Raw genomic sequence first — 20495 nt, forward strand, 5'->3', positions numbered from 1 at the left:
CACATTTGCTTTTATCATTATCATTGCTATGTTTATTCAGTAAATAAGAGTGAACTCTTTTCTAAGGTAATCATTCTTTAAAGGGAGAATTGCTCATTTTCTCTCATTAAAAAGGCAAAACAAAACTAGTTTTTGGATAAGCCTTTCCATGGATTAGAAATCATAGTGAAATAAAACAGAGTAAAAAAAATTAGAGGTAAATTATTATTCATCTATTTAAAGTATGCATACATCTAATCACTATATTTAAAATTTAACTTTCTGCAAAGTTAATATGTCTTACTTATCTTCCCAAGGTTTTTATTTTTAATTCCTTATTTGGATTAGATTATGAAGTTTCTTATGAATCCATTCAAGTATTACAATCATTATTTGGATGGGAAATTTACATCTTGGATCTTTCAAGTAGAATGCTTCCAGGACACATTTTGAATACAAGTTAGTAAATTCAAAATATCATGCATCATCAATCATGTTTTGATAGTTTTCTTGGGAGTTTCAGATTTGTCAGTAATCTGGGTATTTGAATCACTGACTTACATTCTATCTTCTTGGCTCTCAGCCTAATGTCCCCAGATACAAATAAACCTCTTTTGATTTTATGTTTGTGTGTGTGTGTGTGTGTGTTTACTTTGATTTGGTTTTTGAATTGTCACCCACTTCTTTGAATATACTGGAGCAGAGTGCTGGAGAAATGAAAATCATTTTCCTTTATGACTTAATAACTGTGGAGATACACTTTTCCAAATAGTTTACTTAGTCTTTTGAGATGAAATTGAAGAAGCTGTAAAATTGTGAAAGTCATGTCAGAAACATACATGCAAATATGACAAAAGTACTAGCATTTATAGACAACTGATATGTTTTCCTCCTACTCTATCATTTCAGCAACTTTTTACATTTACTTACACCAATGTTACAAAAGAAAACAATTTTGAGCTGTCATTCTGAACTAATGTAATACCCTAAAACTAGTAGTAAGTGCACTTGATTTATCACTGCTATCTTAGATTTCAACCTTGTTATTATGATCCAAGCAACTGAAAAGCAGTTATAAAAAAGAAATGTTGGACATATCTTATTTGCCTGTGAAATTCTTGCATGATAGATGATGATAACAGCAGAACTGTTACTTTCTCCATACAACCTGTTTTCTTCTTCCATAGAAATTGAGTTGCTAGGTATCACCTGGTGAAAGAACCATGAGCCAGGATTCCATGTGCCACTTCCAAATGAGAGAAGGCAGATGTAGGAGCTCCTGCCCTAGGCTCTCCTCCTCTCGACCAGGTGCTAGCTGCCTGGTGTGACAAAAACTCAGCTTTGCACTTGCTGAAAAACCCAGCAGGTTTTTATCTTATCCCAACAGAGACACTGTAGGCATATCCATTTTGATTTTCAGGGTTTTAACTTAGCTCTGTAACCAACCATCCTGCACAGTTTCAGAATTCACTGAATGTCTTGAAGGGGACTTTGTCTGTGGCTGGGTATTGGAATGGCATCCTGAGCTCTCTGTTGTCCTTAGTAAATGATTTTGGCTTTTCTAAAGGTGTCCTCTGAAATGCTATAGCATATCAAAACAAAACAACAGCAAAAACCTTTCATTCATTTTAAGTAATCTATTACTCCATTCTTATTTTTAAAAAAACATATAGCCAATGCTAAGGTCTACTTTGACCATGAAGTAAATGCCCAGCCTGTACTCAGAAATAACCATTCTTATTAATGTATTGGGTACAGTTCATCACATTCCACCATTTACAATTGCTGTCCCCTTTTGTGCATGTATTTTCATAAGCATTTATTGCATTTTTATTCAAAATCATACAAAACCTACACCTGTTCATTTTAATATTTTTATCTTATTCCAATCTGATGAAAACAGCTTATTATTTCATTTGATTCCAGACCTTCTGAGGAGCTTAACAATATGTTCAAAAGATAATTTGTCATTTGAAAAATATCTTTTTAAATTTTTGAATCTCTTTTTTTGAAATACTTTGCCCATTCTAATGACCTGGATGTGTTTTCTTACTGATTTGTAGATTTCTATATATAGAAAAGGCTTTTACTGTAGTACAAATATCACATACCATACCTTAGCAATATCAATTCATTCTTGTTTATCTTTTGTCATGTTTAGTTTAAAAACATTTTTCCTATTCCATTTTCTAAAATTCACATTTTAATATAGTAAAATGTATCAGTCCATTTTGTTTGTCTTTTAATTTTCATGTTTAGTTTAAAAACATTTTTCATAATCCATTTTCAAAACATTATTTACTCTTTTAAAATAATGTTTCTTACATAGTATGTATCTCTTTTCTTGTTCCCTCCCTCTTTCTCTCTTTCTCTGCCCACGTATGCATATGTTTGTGCATTGGTGTGCATGTGTTTGTGTGTGGCTTGTGTGGGTTTATTAGTCAGTCAAGGGGTGATCCTGCAAAATACCAGAAATTGGTTGGTTTTTGTAAATGGTATTTATTTGGAGTAGGAGCTTACAGATACCAGGTCATAAAGCATAAGTTACTACCCTCACTAAAGTCTTTTTTTCACGTGTTGGAGCAAGATGGCTTCCAAAGTCTGTAATTGTTCAGGCTTCCAGGGTTCCTCCTTTCCAGGGTCTTGCTTCAGTTTCCTCTGTGTGCTTTCTTTTTGGGGCTCCAGCTTAAGGCTTCAGCATCAAACTCCAAGGTAAAAAATCCTCAACTCTGTCTTGTGACATGCCTTTTATCTGTGAGTCCCTACCCAGCAAGGGGTGGGGACTCAATGCCCTAATGATTTGGCTCAATCAAAAGCCTTAATCATAACTTAATCATGCCCAGGTACAAACCAGATTGCAAACATAATCCAATATCTATTTTTGGAATTCATAACTGTTTCAAACTGCTAGACTCCACCCTCTGAATTCCAAAAAGATGTTACAATATTTGAAAAAACTTTCAATCAGTAATAATGCAAGTACTAAATCATATCACAATCAACTTAAAGAAATACAGTTTGTCTTAGGGCAATGTCTTGTCTGCTATAGACCTCTGAAACTTACAAAACAAATTATCCATTTCTAAGACACAAATGGACAGACAAAGGATAAACATTTTCATTACGATAAGGAGAAACTGCGAAGGAAACATGAGTCACAAGTCCTCTACAGTTCACTAAACCTGCAGGGCATCTTCCATTTGATTTCAGTAGGGGAGTCATTCCTAAGATGATGGGTTTCTTCTCCTTGGTGCCTTATGGGAACCCATCCTTTCCACATGCGTGCCCAAAGGCCATTTTCTTGGTTCCACCCTCATCAGGCATCTGGGTGTCAACCAAGCTCCAGACCTCTCCCTCCAAGAGTGTTGCGGTGATTTCCATATCTTACCTAATCTTTGGGTTAGAGTCTTAACCCCCGTAGTACACTGATATGAAGACAACATTCCCCCTAACCTTTGGCATACAGACTCAACCCTCTCAGATCAAGGAGTTGACCACCTGGCCTTCCCTAACCTTTGGCATACAGGTTCAACCCTCTCAGAGCAATGAGTTGACCTGCTGACCTTCCCTAACTTTTGGGGGACAGGTGCACTCCTCTCAGACATGTGGGGTGCTGACCTTAACTGCCCTAATCATTGGGGAATGAGCTCCACCCTCTCTGCACCCTGGGGAAGCAGAACTCTCCCAGAACATCGGACAAGAACATCCATCCTCTTCAACCACCGAGGCTAACTTACCCTCTCTGTACCCATGGGTGGAGTTCCTCTCTTGGCCTCAGGTGATGTCTTAATTCCAGATCTCAGCTCCCGTGGTTTTCCTCTTGAAGTCATTTCGCCTTCAATCTCTCCTTTCATGTCCCTTTTATTCCAGGCTGACAGTGGTTTTGTTCATACAGCTCTCTCAAAAAGTCTGTTGGTTTCGCATGTAAGAAGCAAGGGCCCAAGTCATCAGACAGTAAGACTTTCCACAAGTCTTTCTAAGATAACTGCATCTTCAATCTTGATTTACAAGTTCCAAGTTTAGTTAAGTCCTCCAATGGTGCACTTTCTTCTGGGATCTTGATTTCCAGAGGCTTGAAATTTCCAGAATCAGTTTCTGTTTCCTTTGTGCTTGACAGTTCAGTTCTCCATATATGTCTCTTGTCAAGTATTTTGCTATAAGCTGTGAGCAGAAACCAAGCCACATTCTCTGGGATTACTTTTCTTCAGCTACATGCCCAGGCTCTCCATTTTCAAATTCTGCCTTTCATTAAACATCAGAAGTTAACCTTGATAAGTTCTCTGCAACTTTAAAACATGGATTGCCTTTCCTCCAGTTTCCAATAATAGTTTCATTGTTTACTTCTAAGTCATCATAAAAAGTCTTTTTAGCATCCATATTGCTATCAACAGTCTCTTCATAGTGATCTAGGCCTTTTCCATCAAACATCTCACAATTCCTCTAACAAATATCCCTTACCCATTTATAAAACTGTTGCAGCATTTTGGTAATTGCAAAAGCACTTCCCCACTCCTTGGTACCAAATTCTGTGCCAGTCAAAGGGGTGCTGATGCAAAATACCAGAAATTGGTTGGTTTTTATATAGGATATTTATTGGGGGTAGGAGCTTACAGATACTGGGCCATAAAGCCTAAGTTATTTCCCTCACCAAAGTCTATTTTCACATGTTGGGGCAAGATGGCTGCCAACATCTGCAAGGGTTCAGGCTTCCTGTGTTCCTCCCTTCCAGGGTCTTGCTTCTCTCTCCTCTGTGTGTTACACCCTGGGGCTCCAGCTTAAGGCTTCAGCAGCAAACTCCAACATCATAAACCCTCAACTCTGTTCTTTGCCATGCCTTTTATATGTGAGTCCCTACCCATCAAAGGGTGGGGACTCAATGTTCTAATATTGTGGCCAATCAAAAGCCTTCATCATAACTTAATCATGCTGAGGTATAAACCAGGTTACAAACATAATCCAAAATCTATTTTTGGAATTCATAACTATATCAAACTGCTGAAGTACATGTGAGGGAAGGATGTAATTTTTATTTATTTCTCTGAGAGATAACTTCATAGCTATTATTCATATGTGTACTTTTTGTAACGAAAGAAAAAAATTGCTATAAATATGAGCATGGAATAAAGAAAATTTTCTTTTTGTTAGTTGACTATGGTTTAAAGAAAGATAATGAAATGAAAATTGAATGTGATGAAGTATTCAGCAGATAAATACATAAAATCAATAGCATCAATAGAATTTAGAGATGGAACTCATTGTTGGTTTCTAAGATAATATATGTTCTCGAAGCATCCTTTGATTCCTTTCCCTACCATTAACCAGTCTGACAGGATAAGCCAAAGACATATATTGCTTCCTCTTTTTAGTACATTTAGAATGACTAAATGGACATTCACAGACTATCCTTGCTTACTATTTTTGGGGAGCAAGGTCTACACACTAGGACAATAATTTTTTTGTCCCTGTCATAGCTTCTGTCTTACCTGATTAGACTTTCCATATGGAGAGGCCTTGACTAGGATTCTTTGTGGCTGAATAGATAATATAATTCTGAGGTTCAGGTAGAATTTCCATTTGAATAAGATATTGTTAGGTCCCCCAGTCTCACTCTATCATAATAATTTGACATTTTACCTTTCATCTTTGTGTGTTTAGGGTAATGTTGGAGTAATCTGGGAGAAATATTCCAACTGCTACAAAACAGTGGAGAACTTTTATTTTTATATTTTAGTAAATATTTGCCATTCAATTATAATATGTTCATAAATCTCATGTTACTTGAAAACATAAAAATTAAATTTGAAATATAAAGTGCATTTTAAAATAACTGATAAAAATATTCCATCTCAAAAAATGTCAACCTTTACCTTTGAAGAAGGTTTTCAGTCTGTGTTACAAGCAGGTAGGAGGGGAAGAAAGAAGTGTAAGGGTAAATGGTCAAAATGCTGTCTCTTTAAAAGGCCTAGTCACTTCAACACTGTTTGGCTGGTCATTACAGCTTATTGCATGAGAAACTTCATGGGATCTATGAATGTGTGCTTTAGGATTCCCAGCTGTACATTAGAGGAATGGGTTAGGAGTGACTTCTGGATAACCCATCTACGTTGTTTTCTACACAGTTTTTAGCAATCTGCAAAGTGGTCTTTTGAAATCTTAAAATCAAGTGTGTTTTCACAGAGTTCTTCTTCTACCTCTAATTTTAGTTTGAATAATGTTCTTTTTTTTCTGGAAAATGCTAATATTAAACCTGATACTGTAAGAATGAAAAACATCTAAATGTAAGGACACCTAGGTACTTCCAACACTTGGTTTAGAAATCAAATCTTTAATTGGATAGATAACCTCACTTTAGAGAATTCAGGAGTAATTATTTTCTGCAATATGTTTAATCTAAGACATTGCAATAGTCTCTGAGAAGGTGCAAATGTTTCAAACATACATTTAAATTCTAGCACATGCAAATGAGATTATTAGATTAGTACTAGAAAACAAAAACATGTATTTTCCATTTAACTTAATAAATCCTATTAGGATAAAGGTTTAGTGCAGTACTTGCGATTTGATGTTAGCTCTAAAAACAAGCTTTTAAAATAATAAGTTGGTTTATTAACATGTTGAACTAAAAAGGCATGCATTAAGGAAACTGAGAAGGAGTCTGTTCTATATTTCTTTGTGGCTACAATGCTACCATATATTCCTTTTTAGTCTACCACTTCCAGTTTTGTAGCTCCCCCAAGGCCAATGTTTTCCTTCTCCCTAAAAATAAATTATAAATCTTATCTGCATTTTAGTAACATTAGCACTTGGGATGATTGTGTCAACAAATAAAAGAAAACTGAACTCAAACTTTCTTATAAAATAAGGATCTATATTGTTTCACTTAAGAGGAAGCCCAGATATTGGGCATGCTCCAAACATCCTCTGACTCAACCTCTTCCTTGTTGCCTCTGCCCTCCTCCATGTTTTAGTTTCAATTTAGAGAAAGGAACATTTATTCAAGTGTTTCCAGGTATTACGTTCAGACTAAACAACATCTACAGGAAGAAAAAGGATTATTATATATTCTTGAATTTCTTTCATAGGAGTAAGGACACATTTCTGGAGGGTGACTGGGAAGCCTTTTCCTCCTATTTCATTAATCATAATCAGTCACAACCTTTTCACAATTGATCTACAGTCATAAAAACCAGATTGCCATGAGAATCTTAGTTCAATCAAAATGTGTCTTGGAGCTTGATACAGGCTTCCCTTCCCTGAATCAAGTGGTGGAGGTATGAAGAACAGACCAAAGTCAGTATTCTATTTGGTAGGAAGAAAGTGGTAAATTGCTTGGGCATACAAGTAGGGCAACTATATGACTTAACAGAAGAGAAGAGTTAGAGAAAGGGAGAAAGAGAGAATAAGAGAGGGAGAGAGAGAGAGAGAGACAGTAGAATGGGTAGATGAATGAATAATGGAGGAAGATTTGCCATCAATAAGAAAAAGATATGGGAGTCATTTATATACATTCTCTAGGATCCTTCAAACTATACCATGAGAGAAATTCTTTAATGCTTCTTTAGGTAAAATAAATATTCTTCATATTAAACAAACTTGCTTCACTTAAAGCTTTTTAATTAAATAAAAAGAAAAATTTTATTTGAACAAAGTTGACATATTGTAACATCTTTTTTTAAAAAAACACTATATTATTTAAAAAGAGATAACTTTTTGACAGGGATTAAGATAGATCTTATGCACTGCCTGCATTCTCTATTCTCTATTCATTACTCTTAACAACCCATGATTATGTGTTTTCTCAGACTGCAGCATACTATTAACTGCTATCCAGCAAACCAACTTGATAATATTAGAAAGATGTGGACATGTTTATTTGGTAATAATATTAATTATTCAGAAACTAACAATACACAACTCGTAGAAACTCAGTAAATATTTATGAATGAGTAAATGCCATTTACTGACAACTTACTATATGCAAGAAACTTCACATCATGTATTTATTACTATTAATGTCAATGCAAGATTAGTGATATTTCCCCCATTTTACAGGTGAGATGGCATATGTTAATTTTCCCTGAAAACAAATATTAGCTGACAACCCACTACCGTACTAGAATGCTTCCATTTGGGTTGAGTATTGGTATTAAGAGAAACAAACTAGGTGATTATATTTTTGTTAGTGAAATAATCAATGAAAATATTGTTGAAAAGAATGATTGTCATGAGACAGAAGTTTTGCCCAAAATTCAGTTACAGTTTTGAATTAGTTCACACCTAGATGGTAGAGCCAGTAACCTTGAATAAAAGAAATGTAGCGTAGCAGTTTGTTTGTTTGTTCTGCTTTTTATTTTTTCATTTTTATATATTTTTCTTTTTTTATTAAATGGTTTTTTAAAGGTACATAAAAACAAAAAATGTTACACTGAATAATATAAGAGGTTCCCACATACCACCCCCCCCACCCCCCCAGTCCTCCCACATCAACTGCCTCCCTCATCATTGTGTGGCACATTCATTGCATTTAGTGAATACATTTTGGAGCACTGCTGCACCGCATGCATTATAGTTTACAAAAAGTCTTCTAGTATGAGCAATGACATAAGAAACTGGTAAATATGGCTGAGGCACTGGCTTCACTTCTTCAATCATCTCAGAAGTGAAACTGGTTTACATATCATATATTTATGGTGCAACTGATTAATGCTAAATTTGAGTGACCCCAAAGGCTATAATAGAATTTGGGCACCTCTTACATATCTTTATATAAAAACTGTACGAGTGTATGCAATGTAATATTTTACCGTAGCAATTTGCACTTGGGGCAGCTTTCTCTTTTACATTTTTATTGAAGTTACCTATGATCTTTAAAAGGCAAGACATCTCATTTGAATAGAGTAAGAGGATTAGTTAATACTCATGCATAGAAAAATTTTAAGGATTCAGCTGTGTCGGTGATAGATGGATAGACTGCTGAGAAACCATTTGAGATTTCTGTGATTAGGTTAGTCAGGTCCCAACTCCTATTACAGAGTGTTGCCTTATTCTGTTACCGAGAGGAGGCAGCTGTCTTCTTTGGTTTTCCCAGTGGTGCTGCCTGCTTTAACTAAGTCTACAACATTTCGACAAGCAAATCAGGAAGGACTTTGTGGACAGATGAAGATACTGCTTATGCATTCTAATTTACATGCAGCTTTGCTTCATAACTGCACTTGAGCCATATATAGAGTGTTTTGCTTTCCCTTCGGGTTGGTTTTAAGTGCTAGGGAGACAAGTCAAATCTAACATGTTTTCCTAATGTGATTTAATTCAATGGAACTGTATAAAGTGTTTATTGAAAGAAGTTTTTGAAACTCAAATCTTAGCTGAGTGCAAAGTGCTGATAACAACCATGGTTAGTGGGAGAGTCACTCAAGAGACTTACTCACATAGGACTGGAAGATTTGGTTATACTCATTTATGAGCTAATTTAAAATGAAAACGTAAAATTAAAAACCCTAATTGGGAATTTGAATTGTTTACACCTAATAATGCTTCTTCTTAAAGTGTCCATAATTTTATTTATTCATAATAAACTAGCCATATTCTGTATTGCTATCATTTGAAGACACAGATATTTAAAGATAGCTATTTTTAAAAGCACAAAATTGTAACTCTTATCTTCAACTTTACATAAGCTGTCCATATATCAAAGGAATAATAAATATATGGATTTTTAAAATCAAAATAATTAGAATTTGTTGGGCAGTTGGTATATAAAAGTAATCTTCCATAGGAAGAATCAACAAATATCAATTATATTTCATTTGTAATAGAACTTTAAATATTAGAAAGGCTAGGAATAGAAAGAATATCTTTAATGCATCATCTGTTTTACCTTATGGATTTTCAATTATGATACAGGGTTTAAGTATGTTTCAAAATGCAATGTTATCCAGTTATACACATTTTTCTTACTACTATGACTCAAACAAACTTATTATAAGAATACTAAGTATTATTTTCCTGTAATAAAAATAGTTTATTTCTGCCAAAAAAAGAGAAAAATCTAGATTCTAGAGAGCAAAAACAACATAAGCCATCCTTTTTAGTGATTCTTTAGAGACAGGATACTGTCCACAAAGCTTCACAGAAGACATTTTCTTTTGGCTCATGGCCCAAAATTTGGTTAACTTCTACCTTGTACAGTATCATAGATAGAAATGTTCATCTACAAGAAAATGTCAAATTGTTAAGAAATGAAAGATAATTACAACAAAAATTCCCAAATATTAAAGGGGAAAAATGGGAAAGAACATTCCGTTGGTCAAGTTGTCCGATCTGGACAATGTTCAGACCTCTGGGAAAAATATCCCTTCACTGCTCGTTATTTTCAAAGGCACATCAGAGGTGAATGAGATGAGTCCACTTGACGTTGAGTCTAGGGACCAACTCCAACAAAAGCAAGACGAGTCTTGACAGATTTCTAGTCAGAAAGAGTAGCATGCTAACTTCATTCAGGTTAATGAAATTCTCCACTCTATGAATTTCACATTTTCAGTACCTTTTACTTACCCTTCCACATTTTCTCACGCTAACATCTATATCAGAACACTTCTGAGCAGCAAGCATCGATAATACTCATTCAAACTGTTTAAAACATCATATGATAGATAGTACAGAAAGGGAAATACTTCAGAATTGGCTGATTTACCAACTCAAAAGTGAGGTGCAAAATTTTTTCTTCTTCATTCTCAGTTATCACTGTAGATTTAGTCCTCAGACTGAGGTTCTTTATATTCTTACTGAATTTATCTCTACACTTTCTGTCAGTTTTTGAGGAAGGTATATTGAAATCTCTAATCATAATTGTTGAATATCTACTATTCCTGTAGTTCTGTCAGTTTTTGCTCCACCCATTTTGAAGTTCTGTTATTAGAGTCATCAACATTTAAGACTTTTATGATCTGATGATTATTTGACCAGTCATTATGGAATGACCTTGTTTAAACCTGGTGATAGTCTTCCTCTGAGACCTACATTGTTACACTATGGTATAACATTTCAACTCACTAGTTAGCATGGTATATTTATTTTTATCCTTTTACTTTTAATATATTTGTGTCTTTACATGTGACATGCATTTCTTGTAGGTAGTATATGTCTGGGTCTTGTTTTTTCATCAACCTGACAGTATGTGTTTTTTCAGTCAAGCATTCACTCATTTAGACTTAATGGGATTACTTATATGTTTGGACTTAAATCTAATATTGAATTATTTGTTTGTTCTATTCCAGAGGCATTTTTGGTTTCCTTCGTATTGGGTAGTTTTTCTGAGTATTTCCTTTTTTGGTGGATACTAGCCATAATTCTTTGTTTTGAGGGTTTATAGTGTCTATCTATAGTTTAACTTCAAGTGATATTTTTCCTCCTCAGACTTTGATTTGTAAGTACAAAAGGAGGTTGGGGCATATGTGTTTGATATGCGAGCATAAACACATTAAAAAAAGGATGATCACTTCGTTTACAGCCAAATATAACCATGCAGAAAATTATTCTTTTTTATTGAGTTAACCAGTATATGTTTGGATCAAAACCCATACCCACACATCTGTTAGCCAGATTCTAATCCATAAGATATCAATTAATACACCTGTTTGGAATCACAACAATAGGAACATCTCCTTCTTTCTATAAATTGCTTTATAACTTGCCAGTAGACAGAAGTCCTGCCCATATCTATCTCACAAAAAAAGATAGATTTTTTGATGATGAAAGGCCCTAAATTTTGGTTTCCACTATTATTCCATAAATAAAGATTCCTCTTTAATAACTATAGAAAATCATGTTTTTGTTATATATACATTGAATAATGTCAGTAATCTACTCTGAACTTTATGCAAACTAATTCCTTTCCTTCATAAAAATTTCATCTAATATACCCATATCATCTCCATTTTAAAGGGGAGTGAAATAAGGCATTTAAACATTAAGTCACCAGATAAAAATTTCCCAAATAGTATACATCAGTTTTCTTTTGCAGCTGTAACAAAAACCACACATTTAGCATCATAAAACAACACCCAATTATTGCAAATTTCTGTAAGTCAGAAGCCCAGGTTGACTTGACTAGTTTCTGTACTCCAGTTTTCACAAGCTTAAAAGCACATTGTTGGCTGGCTGTATTCTTATTGGTAGTGCTGGAAGGAGTCCACTCCCATAGTCATTAAAATTGTTGACCAAACCCATTTCCTTGTACTGCAGAAATGTTCCCTGTTACCCTGTTGAATGCTAGCTGAGAATTACAGTTAATTTCTGAAAGTTTCTCTCTGCTTTTTGCACGAGTTCATACTTCTAAGAATCAATAACAGCATGTCAAGTTCCTATCAGGCTTTGAATAATTTTGAGTTCTTGTATTTCTGTAGCTCTCTTGTTCTAACCAGAGAAAACTCTCTTATATATAAGACCTCATTTGACTAGAATGTATCCAATGGGGTAATCCAGGATAATCTCCTTAATTGAAGGTCCATAATCTTAATTTCATCTGCAAAATACCTTTTATTGTGATATTCGCAGATTCCCAGGATAAATGCTTGGATAGCTTTGGGGATCTATGATTCTTCATACTACATAATTACTGTCTGTCTTGAGATTCACACAAAATTTTGAGTAATTGCTGCTTGGGTCAAGCTATCTGACATTTATGGAGTAATATTTTCAACTATTTCCAAATGTGATTTCTAGTTCATTGAATTTACTAGAGATCACTGAAATAGTTTGTCAACCATAATTTGAATGCTGCTAAATCTGATTTAATGGAAACAGATTAAAAATTTTTTTTCTTTAAATTTTGTGTAGAAAAGTAATCAATGTCTTCAAAACAGTGAATTCACAGGTGCAAAATAAAATGATAAGATTTGAATAGAATAATTAAAATGCAGATGGCATAAACTAATGACATGCAAACTCTGTAATATTCACAAATTCAAAATGGAATTATAAAATGTATAACCATTCTAATTTTGAATGTACTTAATTTAGAATTAGTTTTTAATTCTATGCACCTTTTTGGCAAAAAAAGGCAGAAGTAGCTATATTAATATCAGACAAAATAGACTTTAAATGCAAAACAATTGTGAGAGACAAAGAAGGATACTACATATTAGTGAAAGAGAAAACCTCTCAAGAAGAATGAACAATCATAAATATTTATGCTCCTAACAAGGGCACCTCTAAACATGTGAGACAAATGCTGGAAAAACTAAGTGAAAGAATAGCTGCATCTACAATTATAGTGGGGGATTTTAATACACCATTATCAACTCTGGACAGAATATCTCACAAGAGAATCACTAAAGAAACAAAATATTGGAACAGTATATTAGAGGAGCTGGATCTAATAGACATATACAGATCATTATACCCAAACACAGCAGGATATACATTTTTCCCAAGTGCACATGGATCATTCTCCAAGATAGACCATATGCTAGGCCACAAAGAAAGGCTTAATGAATTCAGAAAGATCAAAATCATACAAAATAATATCTCTGACCACAGTGGAGTGAAGCTGGAAATCTGCAAGGGCCAGAGGCCCAGATTTCACACCACGATTTGGAAATTAAACAGCACACTCTTAGAAAAACAGTGGGTCAAAGAGGAAATCTCAAAAGAAATCAATGACTACCTTGAAACAAATGATAATGATAACACAACATACCAAAATTTATGGGATGCAGCAAGAGCATTACTGAGAGGGAAATTTATAGCCATAAATTCATACATCAAAAAAGAAGAAAGAGCAAAAATTGAAGAACTAACTGCACATTTGGAGGAATTAGAAAAAAACAACAACAAAGTAATCCCACAGGAAGAAGAAGGAAGGAAATAACAAAGAGAAGAGCAGAACTAAATGAAATAGAAAATAAGAAAGCACTTGAAAAGATAAACATGACCAAGAGCTGATTTTTGAGAAGATCAATAAAATTGACCAAACTTTAGCAAGACTAACAAAGAAAAAAAGAGAGAAGATGCAAATACTCAAAATAAGAAATGAAAAAGGAGATATCACCACTGACCCCAAAGAAATAAAGACTGTCATAAGAGGATACTTTGAAAAACTATATTCCAACAAAAACAACAATTCAGAGGAAATGGGCAAATTCCTAGAAACACATAAACAGCCTATATTGACAAAAGAAGAAATTGAAGATCTCAACAAACCAATCAAGAGTAAAGAGATAGAATCAGTCATTAAAAACCTCCCAACTAAGAAGAGCCCAGGGCCAGATGGCTTCACAGGTGAATTCTACAAAACATTCCGGAAAGAACTAGCACCAATCCTACTGAAACTCTTCCAAAAAATAGAAACAGAAGAAACATTGCCTAACTCATTCTATGATGCCAACATTACCCTAGTACCAAAACCAAACAAAGACACCACAAGAAAGGAAAATTGCAGACCAATTTCTCTAATGAACCTAGACGCAAAAATACTTAACAAAATACTTGCTAATCATATTCAACAACACATTAAACGAATTATACACCATGACCAAGTGGGATTCATTCCAGGTATGCAAGGATGGTTCAACATAAGAAAATCAATCAAGGTAATACACCATATAAACAGATTGAAGGAAAAAAATCACATGATTATATCTATAGATGCAGAACAATCATTTGACAAAATATAGCATCCTTTCTTGATAAAAACACTCCAAAAGATCGGAATACAAGGAAATTTTTTGAACATGATAAAGAGTATATATGAAAAACCCACAGCCAACATTGTTTACAATGGAGAAATCCTAAAATTTCCCCTTAAAGTCAGGAACAAGACAAGGATGCCCACTGTCTCCCCTTCTATTTAACATTGTCTTAGAAGTACTTGCTTGAGCACTGAGGCAAGAACCAGATATAAAAGGCATTCAAATTGGATAGGAAGAAGTCAAAATTTCATTATTTGCAGATGACATGATCCTATACATAGAAAACCCTGAGAGGTCTACAACAAAACTTCTAGAACTCATAAATGAGTTTAGTAAAGTTGCAGGTAATAAGATCAATGCGCAAAAATCAGTAACATTTCTGTACACCAATAATGAGCAAGATCAGTAGGAAATCAAGAAACAAATACTATTCACAATAGTAAATAAAAAAATCAAGCATTTAGGAATAAATTTAACTAAAGATGTAAAAAACTTATACACCGAAAACTATACAAGACTGTTCAAGGAAATCAAAGAAGACCTAAATAAATGGAAGAATATTCCCTGTTCATAGATAGGAATACTAAATATTATTAAGATGTCTATCCTACCAAAGCTGATCTACATATTCAATGCAATCCCAATAAAAATCAACACATCCTTCTTTAAGGAACTAGAAAAACTAACTATGAAATTTATTTGGAAAGTAAAGAGGCCCCGAATTGCCAAAGAAATATTGAAAAAGAAGAATGAAATTGGAGGAATCACACAACCTGACCTCAAAACATACTACGAAGCTACAGTAGTGAAAGCAGCATGATATTGGCATAGGGAGAGACACACAGACTATTGGAATTGAATTGGAAGTTCTGATATAGAACCTCATATATATAGCCATATAATATTTGATAAAGCCACCAAATCCTCTCAACTGGGAGAGAATGGCCTATTCAACAAATGGTGCCTGGAGAACTGGATAGCCATATGTAGAAGAATGAAAGAGGATTACCATCTCACACCTTATACAAAGATCAACTCAAGATGGATCAAAGACCTAAATATAAGAGCCAAGACCATATAGACCTTGGAAAGAAGTGTAGGGAAACATCTGTAAGACCTTGTAATAGGAAATGGCTTCATGAACATCACACCAAAAGCATAAGCAGCAAAAGAACAAATAGATAAATGGGACTTCCTCAAAATTAAAGCCTTCTGCACCTCAAAGGAGTTTGTCAAGAAAGTAAAAAGGGAACCTACACAATGGGAGAAAATATTTGGCAACCATATATCCGATAAGAGACTTATAACTTGCATATATAAAGAACTCCTATACCTTGAAAGTAAAAAGATAAACAACCCATTTAAAAAATGGGAAAAAGATTTAAACAGACACTTCTCCAAAGAAGAAATACAAATGGCTAAAAAGCACATGAAAAAATGCTCCAAATCATTAGCTATCAGGGAAATGCAAATCAAAACAACAATGAGATACCATCTTACTCCCATAAGATTGGCAGCTATGAAAAAAACAGAAGAATATAAATGCTGGAGAGGATGTGAAGAAATGGGAACACTCATCCACTGCTGGTGGGAATGCAGAAGGATCCAACCATTCTGGAGGACAGTTTGGCGGTTTATCAAAAAACTAACCATAGATTTGCCATATGACCCAGCAATTCCACTGCTGGGTATATACCCAGCAGAACTGAAAACATGGACACAAACCGATATGTGCACACCAATGTTCATAGCAGCATTGTTCACTATTGCCAAAAGTTGGAATCAACCCAAATGCCCATCAACAGATGAGTTGATCAATAAAATGTGGTATATACATACAATGGAATACCACCTACTCGGCTTTAAGAACAAATACACTACAAACACACGTGATAACATGGATGAATCTTGAGAACCTTATGCTGAGTGAAGCAACCCAGGCATTGAAGGACAAATACTACATGACCTCAATGATATGAAATAAGCAAGCTGCCTCAGAGAGCTAGAGACTGGAAGATAGGCTTACAGGAAATGGGGGGGTAGAGGAAGACTGTAAGCTGACATCTACATGGGTGAAATCTATGATAAGCTGGAGGTAAGTATGTGTACAAGGAAGGGATAAAATGGGGCATAGGGTTACCTTTGGGTGGGGCTTTGGGGGTTTGAGGGGGGCTAGGGATGGGTAGATGGGTAATATTGCCCAAGAATTTGGGGGGAGGGTGGGGCAACACACGAACATAGGAGATTGTCAGGTGTTGGTTGAAGGTATAATGCTGAGAAAACCTTTTCAAAATATAATTAGGAAAGTTACCTGTTTAAGATACTCAAAGGAGATAACCTGACACAGGACAGACTCCTAGGGAATATGTGAATGCTCATTTTGCCAGAGTGGGTTATACCATCGGGTAGAGACCCATATAATGAGAGTGAAGGTAGACCCACAACCTGGGGAGGACTAATGCCATCAAATAGAGGGAACTGTATCTCTCAAGAGAAATGGTGGCTCCCTGGGCATTAGGGCAGTTGAGTGGGTCAGGCCCTCAGCACTGTTGCAAGTATTTCTGAACGTGGCTCCTCAGGAAATGAAGATTGACTGTCACTGTGGGCCCCAAGGGGAGGGGGAAATAGATATTGAACAGATGGAACCAGAGTAAATGTGAGGGCAAGGGAAGTGTTTCACAAGAGTACACAAGGATGGATATAAAACATGTAATATTACACCAAAAACATATAGGGGATGACAGACTAATAATGTAAACCATAATGTAAAACATAGGATAACTAAAAAATTTAGAAAACTGTATAGCCTAGAGTATAAACCACAATGTAAACACAAATGTTACCTTGTTTGAAAGCTATTGTCTCAATATCTGTACATCAGTTTCAGTAAATATGATATGAATAAGTTAAAAGATTATCTCTGTGGAAGGGAAAAGGTTTTATAATGGATATATGGGACTACTGTATATTGTATATATGAACTACTGTGATCTAAGGCTCTTGTGAAGAGAAGCTCAATAATTAGGGAAAAAAGAAAAGAAAAAGATAGGATGCAGAATTTTTCCAAATCAGTATATGTTCTATATCTAACCTTTAAACTCATCGCTATATTCCATTTTACTATTAAGGGAATCTGACATCATATTGGGCTTCACTGTTCAGGAAGTTTTGGATCACAGAGTGGTTCAACAATGGCAGTGGAGGAATACTGTATGGGATGTTATTGATAGGGGACATATGGTTGACAGGGAGTTATACAGGGCATGTGTCCAGGGTGCAAGGAAATGTTTGGATATACTCATAGTGGAAACAATTAAAAACAACAGCTGGGGGGGGGGTACTGGGTTCCTGGCCGGGGGGGGGGCTCTGTTGTGGTCCCTAGGGGAGCAGCGGCAGTCCCCCAAGTGCAACGGCACGGACCAGGAAGGAATGAGAGTCCAATAGTGACCCCCTGATACTAATGACTATGCTTGTGAGCCTATACACTTGAAATAAGAACAAGGCCTAGAGCAACACTGTGCCTAGGGGTTCCCTCCTGACAGCCTCCATGTTACTCAAATGTGGCCAGTCTCAAAGCCAAATTCAGCATGTAAATGCACTGCCTTCCCCCCAGTGTGGGACATGACACCTGGGGATGAGCCTCTCTGGCATGGAGGGATCACTACCAAGTACCAGCTGATGACGTAACTAGAAAATGACCTTGAATTAAAGGTTCAACGAGGACCAGCAGAATATCCCTGTCTAGATATAATAACAGGAGTTAAAAATGCTGTTTGACCTAAAGTAAGGGGGAAATGGAAAGGACAAATGAGTTTATATGGCTATGAGTCTGTAAAAAAGAGTCTGGAGGTTGTCAGAAGGATTGCCCTTATGCACACCTGAGCAGAGTCCCAGAGACAGATAAAGTAGATACAACCCCAGGTATTGGTTCTTTTGATGGCTAAAGAGACCCACAGGTTCTATGGTCATGGCAGATGGAGTTCACTGCCATGGTGGTTGGCCCTTCTTTGGAGCTGGTGTTTCTGCGTGATGGAACTGGACTCAGACGGGTTCTCTTTTCACAAGCCTTTCATGTTACTTTACTGGAATTGTATTTGTTGCTGGGGTTTAAGATATATCTAGGAGATTTGAATCTCTGGACTGACAATATGATAGCCAGGCCCTGAGCCTCAACAGACTTCAGCTCCTACACTCTGATTTATTGGACTTAACCCACTCAGCTAACATGGAGTTGAAGAATGTCAACCACCACACCATGGAGCCTAGAGTGCTTAAAACTGAAAGCAGGAGAATTGCATCCAGTATCCATGTGGAATCTAAGCCCCCTCTTGACATAGATGTGGAATGGACACAACTAAGCCAAGGTCCACAGGAAGGAGGAATACAATAAGGATTAGAGTGGACTTAATGATATTCTATTCATTAACTATTGTGGTTAATAATCGAGAAAATGTGGCATTGGTGTGGAAAAAGTGGCCATGGTGGCTGCTGGGGGCGGGGAACGGAAGGGAGAGATGAGATGTGGAGGCATTTTCGGGACTTGGAGTTGTCCTGAGTGGTGCTGCAGGGACAATTGCCGGACATTGTATGTCCTCCCATGGACCACTGGATGGAACGTGGGAGAGTGTGGGCCTATGGTGTGGACCATAGGCCATGGGGTGCAGCAATGACCAGAGATGTACTCACCAGATGCAATGGATGTGTCATGATGATGGGGGAGAGTGTTACTGTGGGGGAAGTGGTGGGGTGGGGGTGGTGGGGGTGAATGGGGACCTCATTTTTTTTAATGTAATATTTTTTTAAAAAATGAATAAATTGAGTAGAATTTGAAAAAAAAATTGTGCTATAAAAATTCATGACCAATATTTTGTTATTGAGTAATAAAGAATATGTGAGACTTAGAAAAAATAAAAAGTATGGAAATATCTTATTAGGAGAGCCCATGGCTAGAAATTGGCAGAGTTGATTTTTGCCTATCAAAAGGAAAACATATTTTCAAAAGTATATGAAATCATTTAATTAAATTTGCATTTTAAATTTATCTGTTGATCTTACTCAGAACATCTTTCTCTACATTGTTGTAGATTTTGAATAACTAAATTAGTGAAAGCACAATCTCCCTGTCAAATTGTTCATGGTTTTATTTAAACTAAATTTATATTTTTAGTATCAGCTAAAAATACACAGATGAATAAATTCAATGCCTAGTAAAAAGAATACTTATGTTCAAAGTTAGATCATAATGAAATGATGCACTTGATATTACAGAAATACATTTAGTTGTGGAAACACAGAAATAAGAAAATTTAATACTTGAATATATTTTAATTTAGTTCACCTTACTGGTGAAAAACACAATGTACCAATAGGGGATAGATATGAGAGCACTTATTAACTCTTAGTTTTGAAAACTTATATGCCATTATTAGAATTCCATATCTAACCTGACAATGCAATGTGGAAACCATCAGATATATTTTTTGAGCAAGCAAGTAAATGACATGATGAAATTTACTCTTTACCAAAATATACAGGAATAATAAGGAAGGCTAATGAATAAATTATGATATCTAGGATATGAGGAGATTTTTCAGTAATGAAAATAAGACAGGATGTGAGTCTAGTTTAAACTATCAAGTGTAGATAAATATGGAAGGTTCTGAACAATCAATGTGAGGTTGAGTATATATGACTTTATTTCAAATGTGTTTTGAGTGACTTCTACCTTTGTACATAAAACATTATGGGGAAAAGGAAAAGGCATTTCATGATCTTAACAAAGAATATATGACTGTATGATAAAAATGATACCGAACCTGTATGCTA

Source organism: Dasypus novemcinctus, chromosome 2 (assembly GCF_030445035.2).
Source record: "Dasypus novemcinctus isolate mDasNov1 chromosome 2, mDasNov1.1.hap2, whole genome shotgun sequence".
Classification (NCBI taxonomy): Eukaryota; Metazoa; Chordata; class Mammalia; order Cingulata; family Dasypodidae; genus Dasypus; species Dasypus novemcinctus.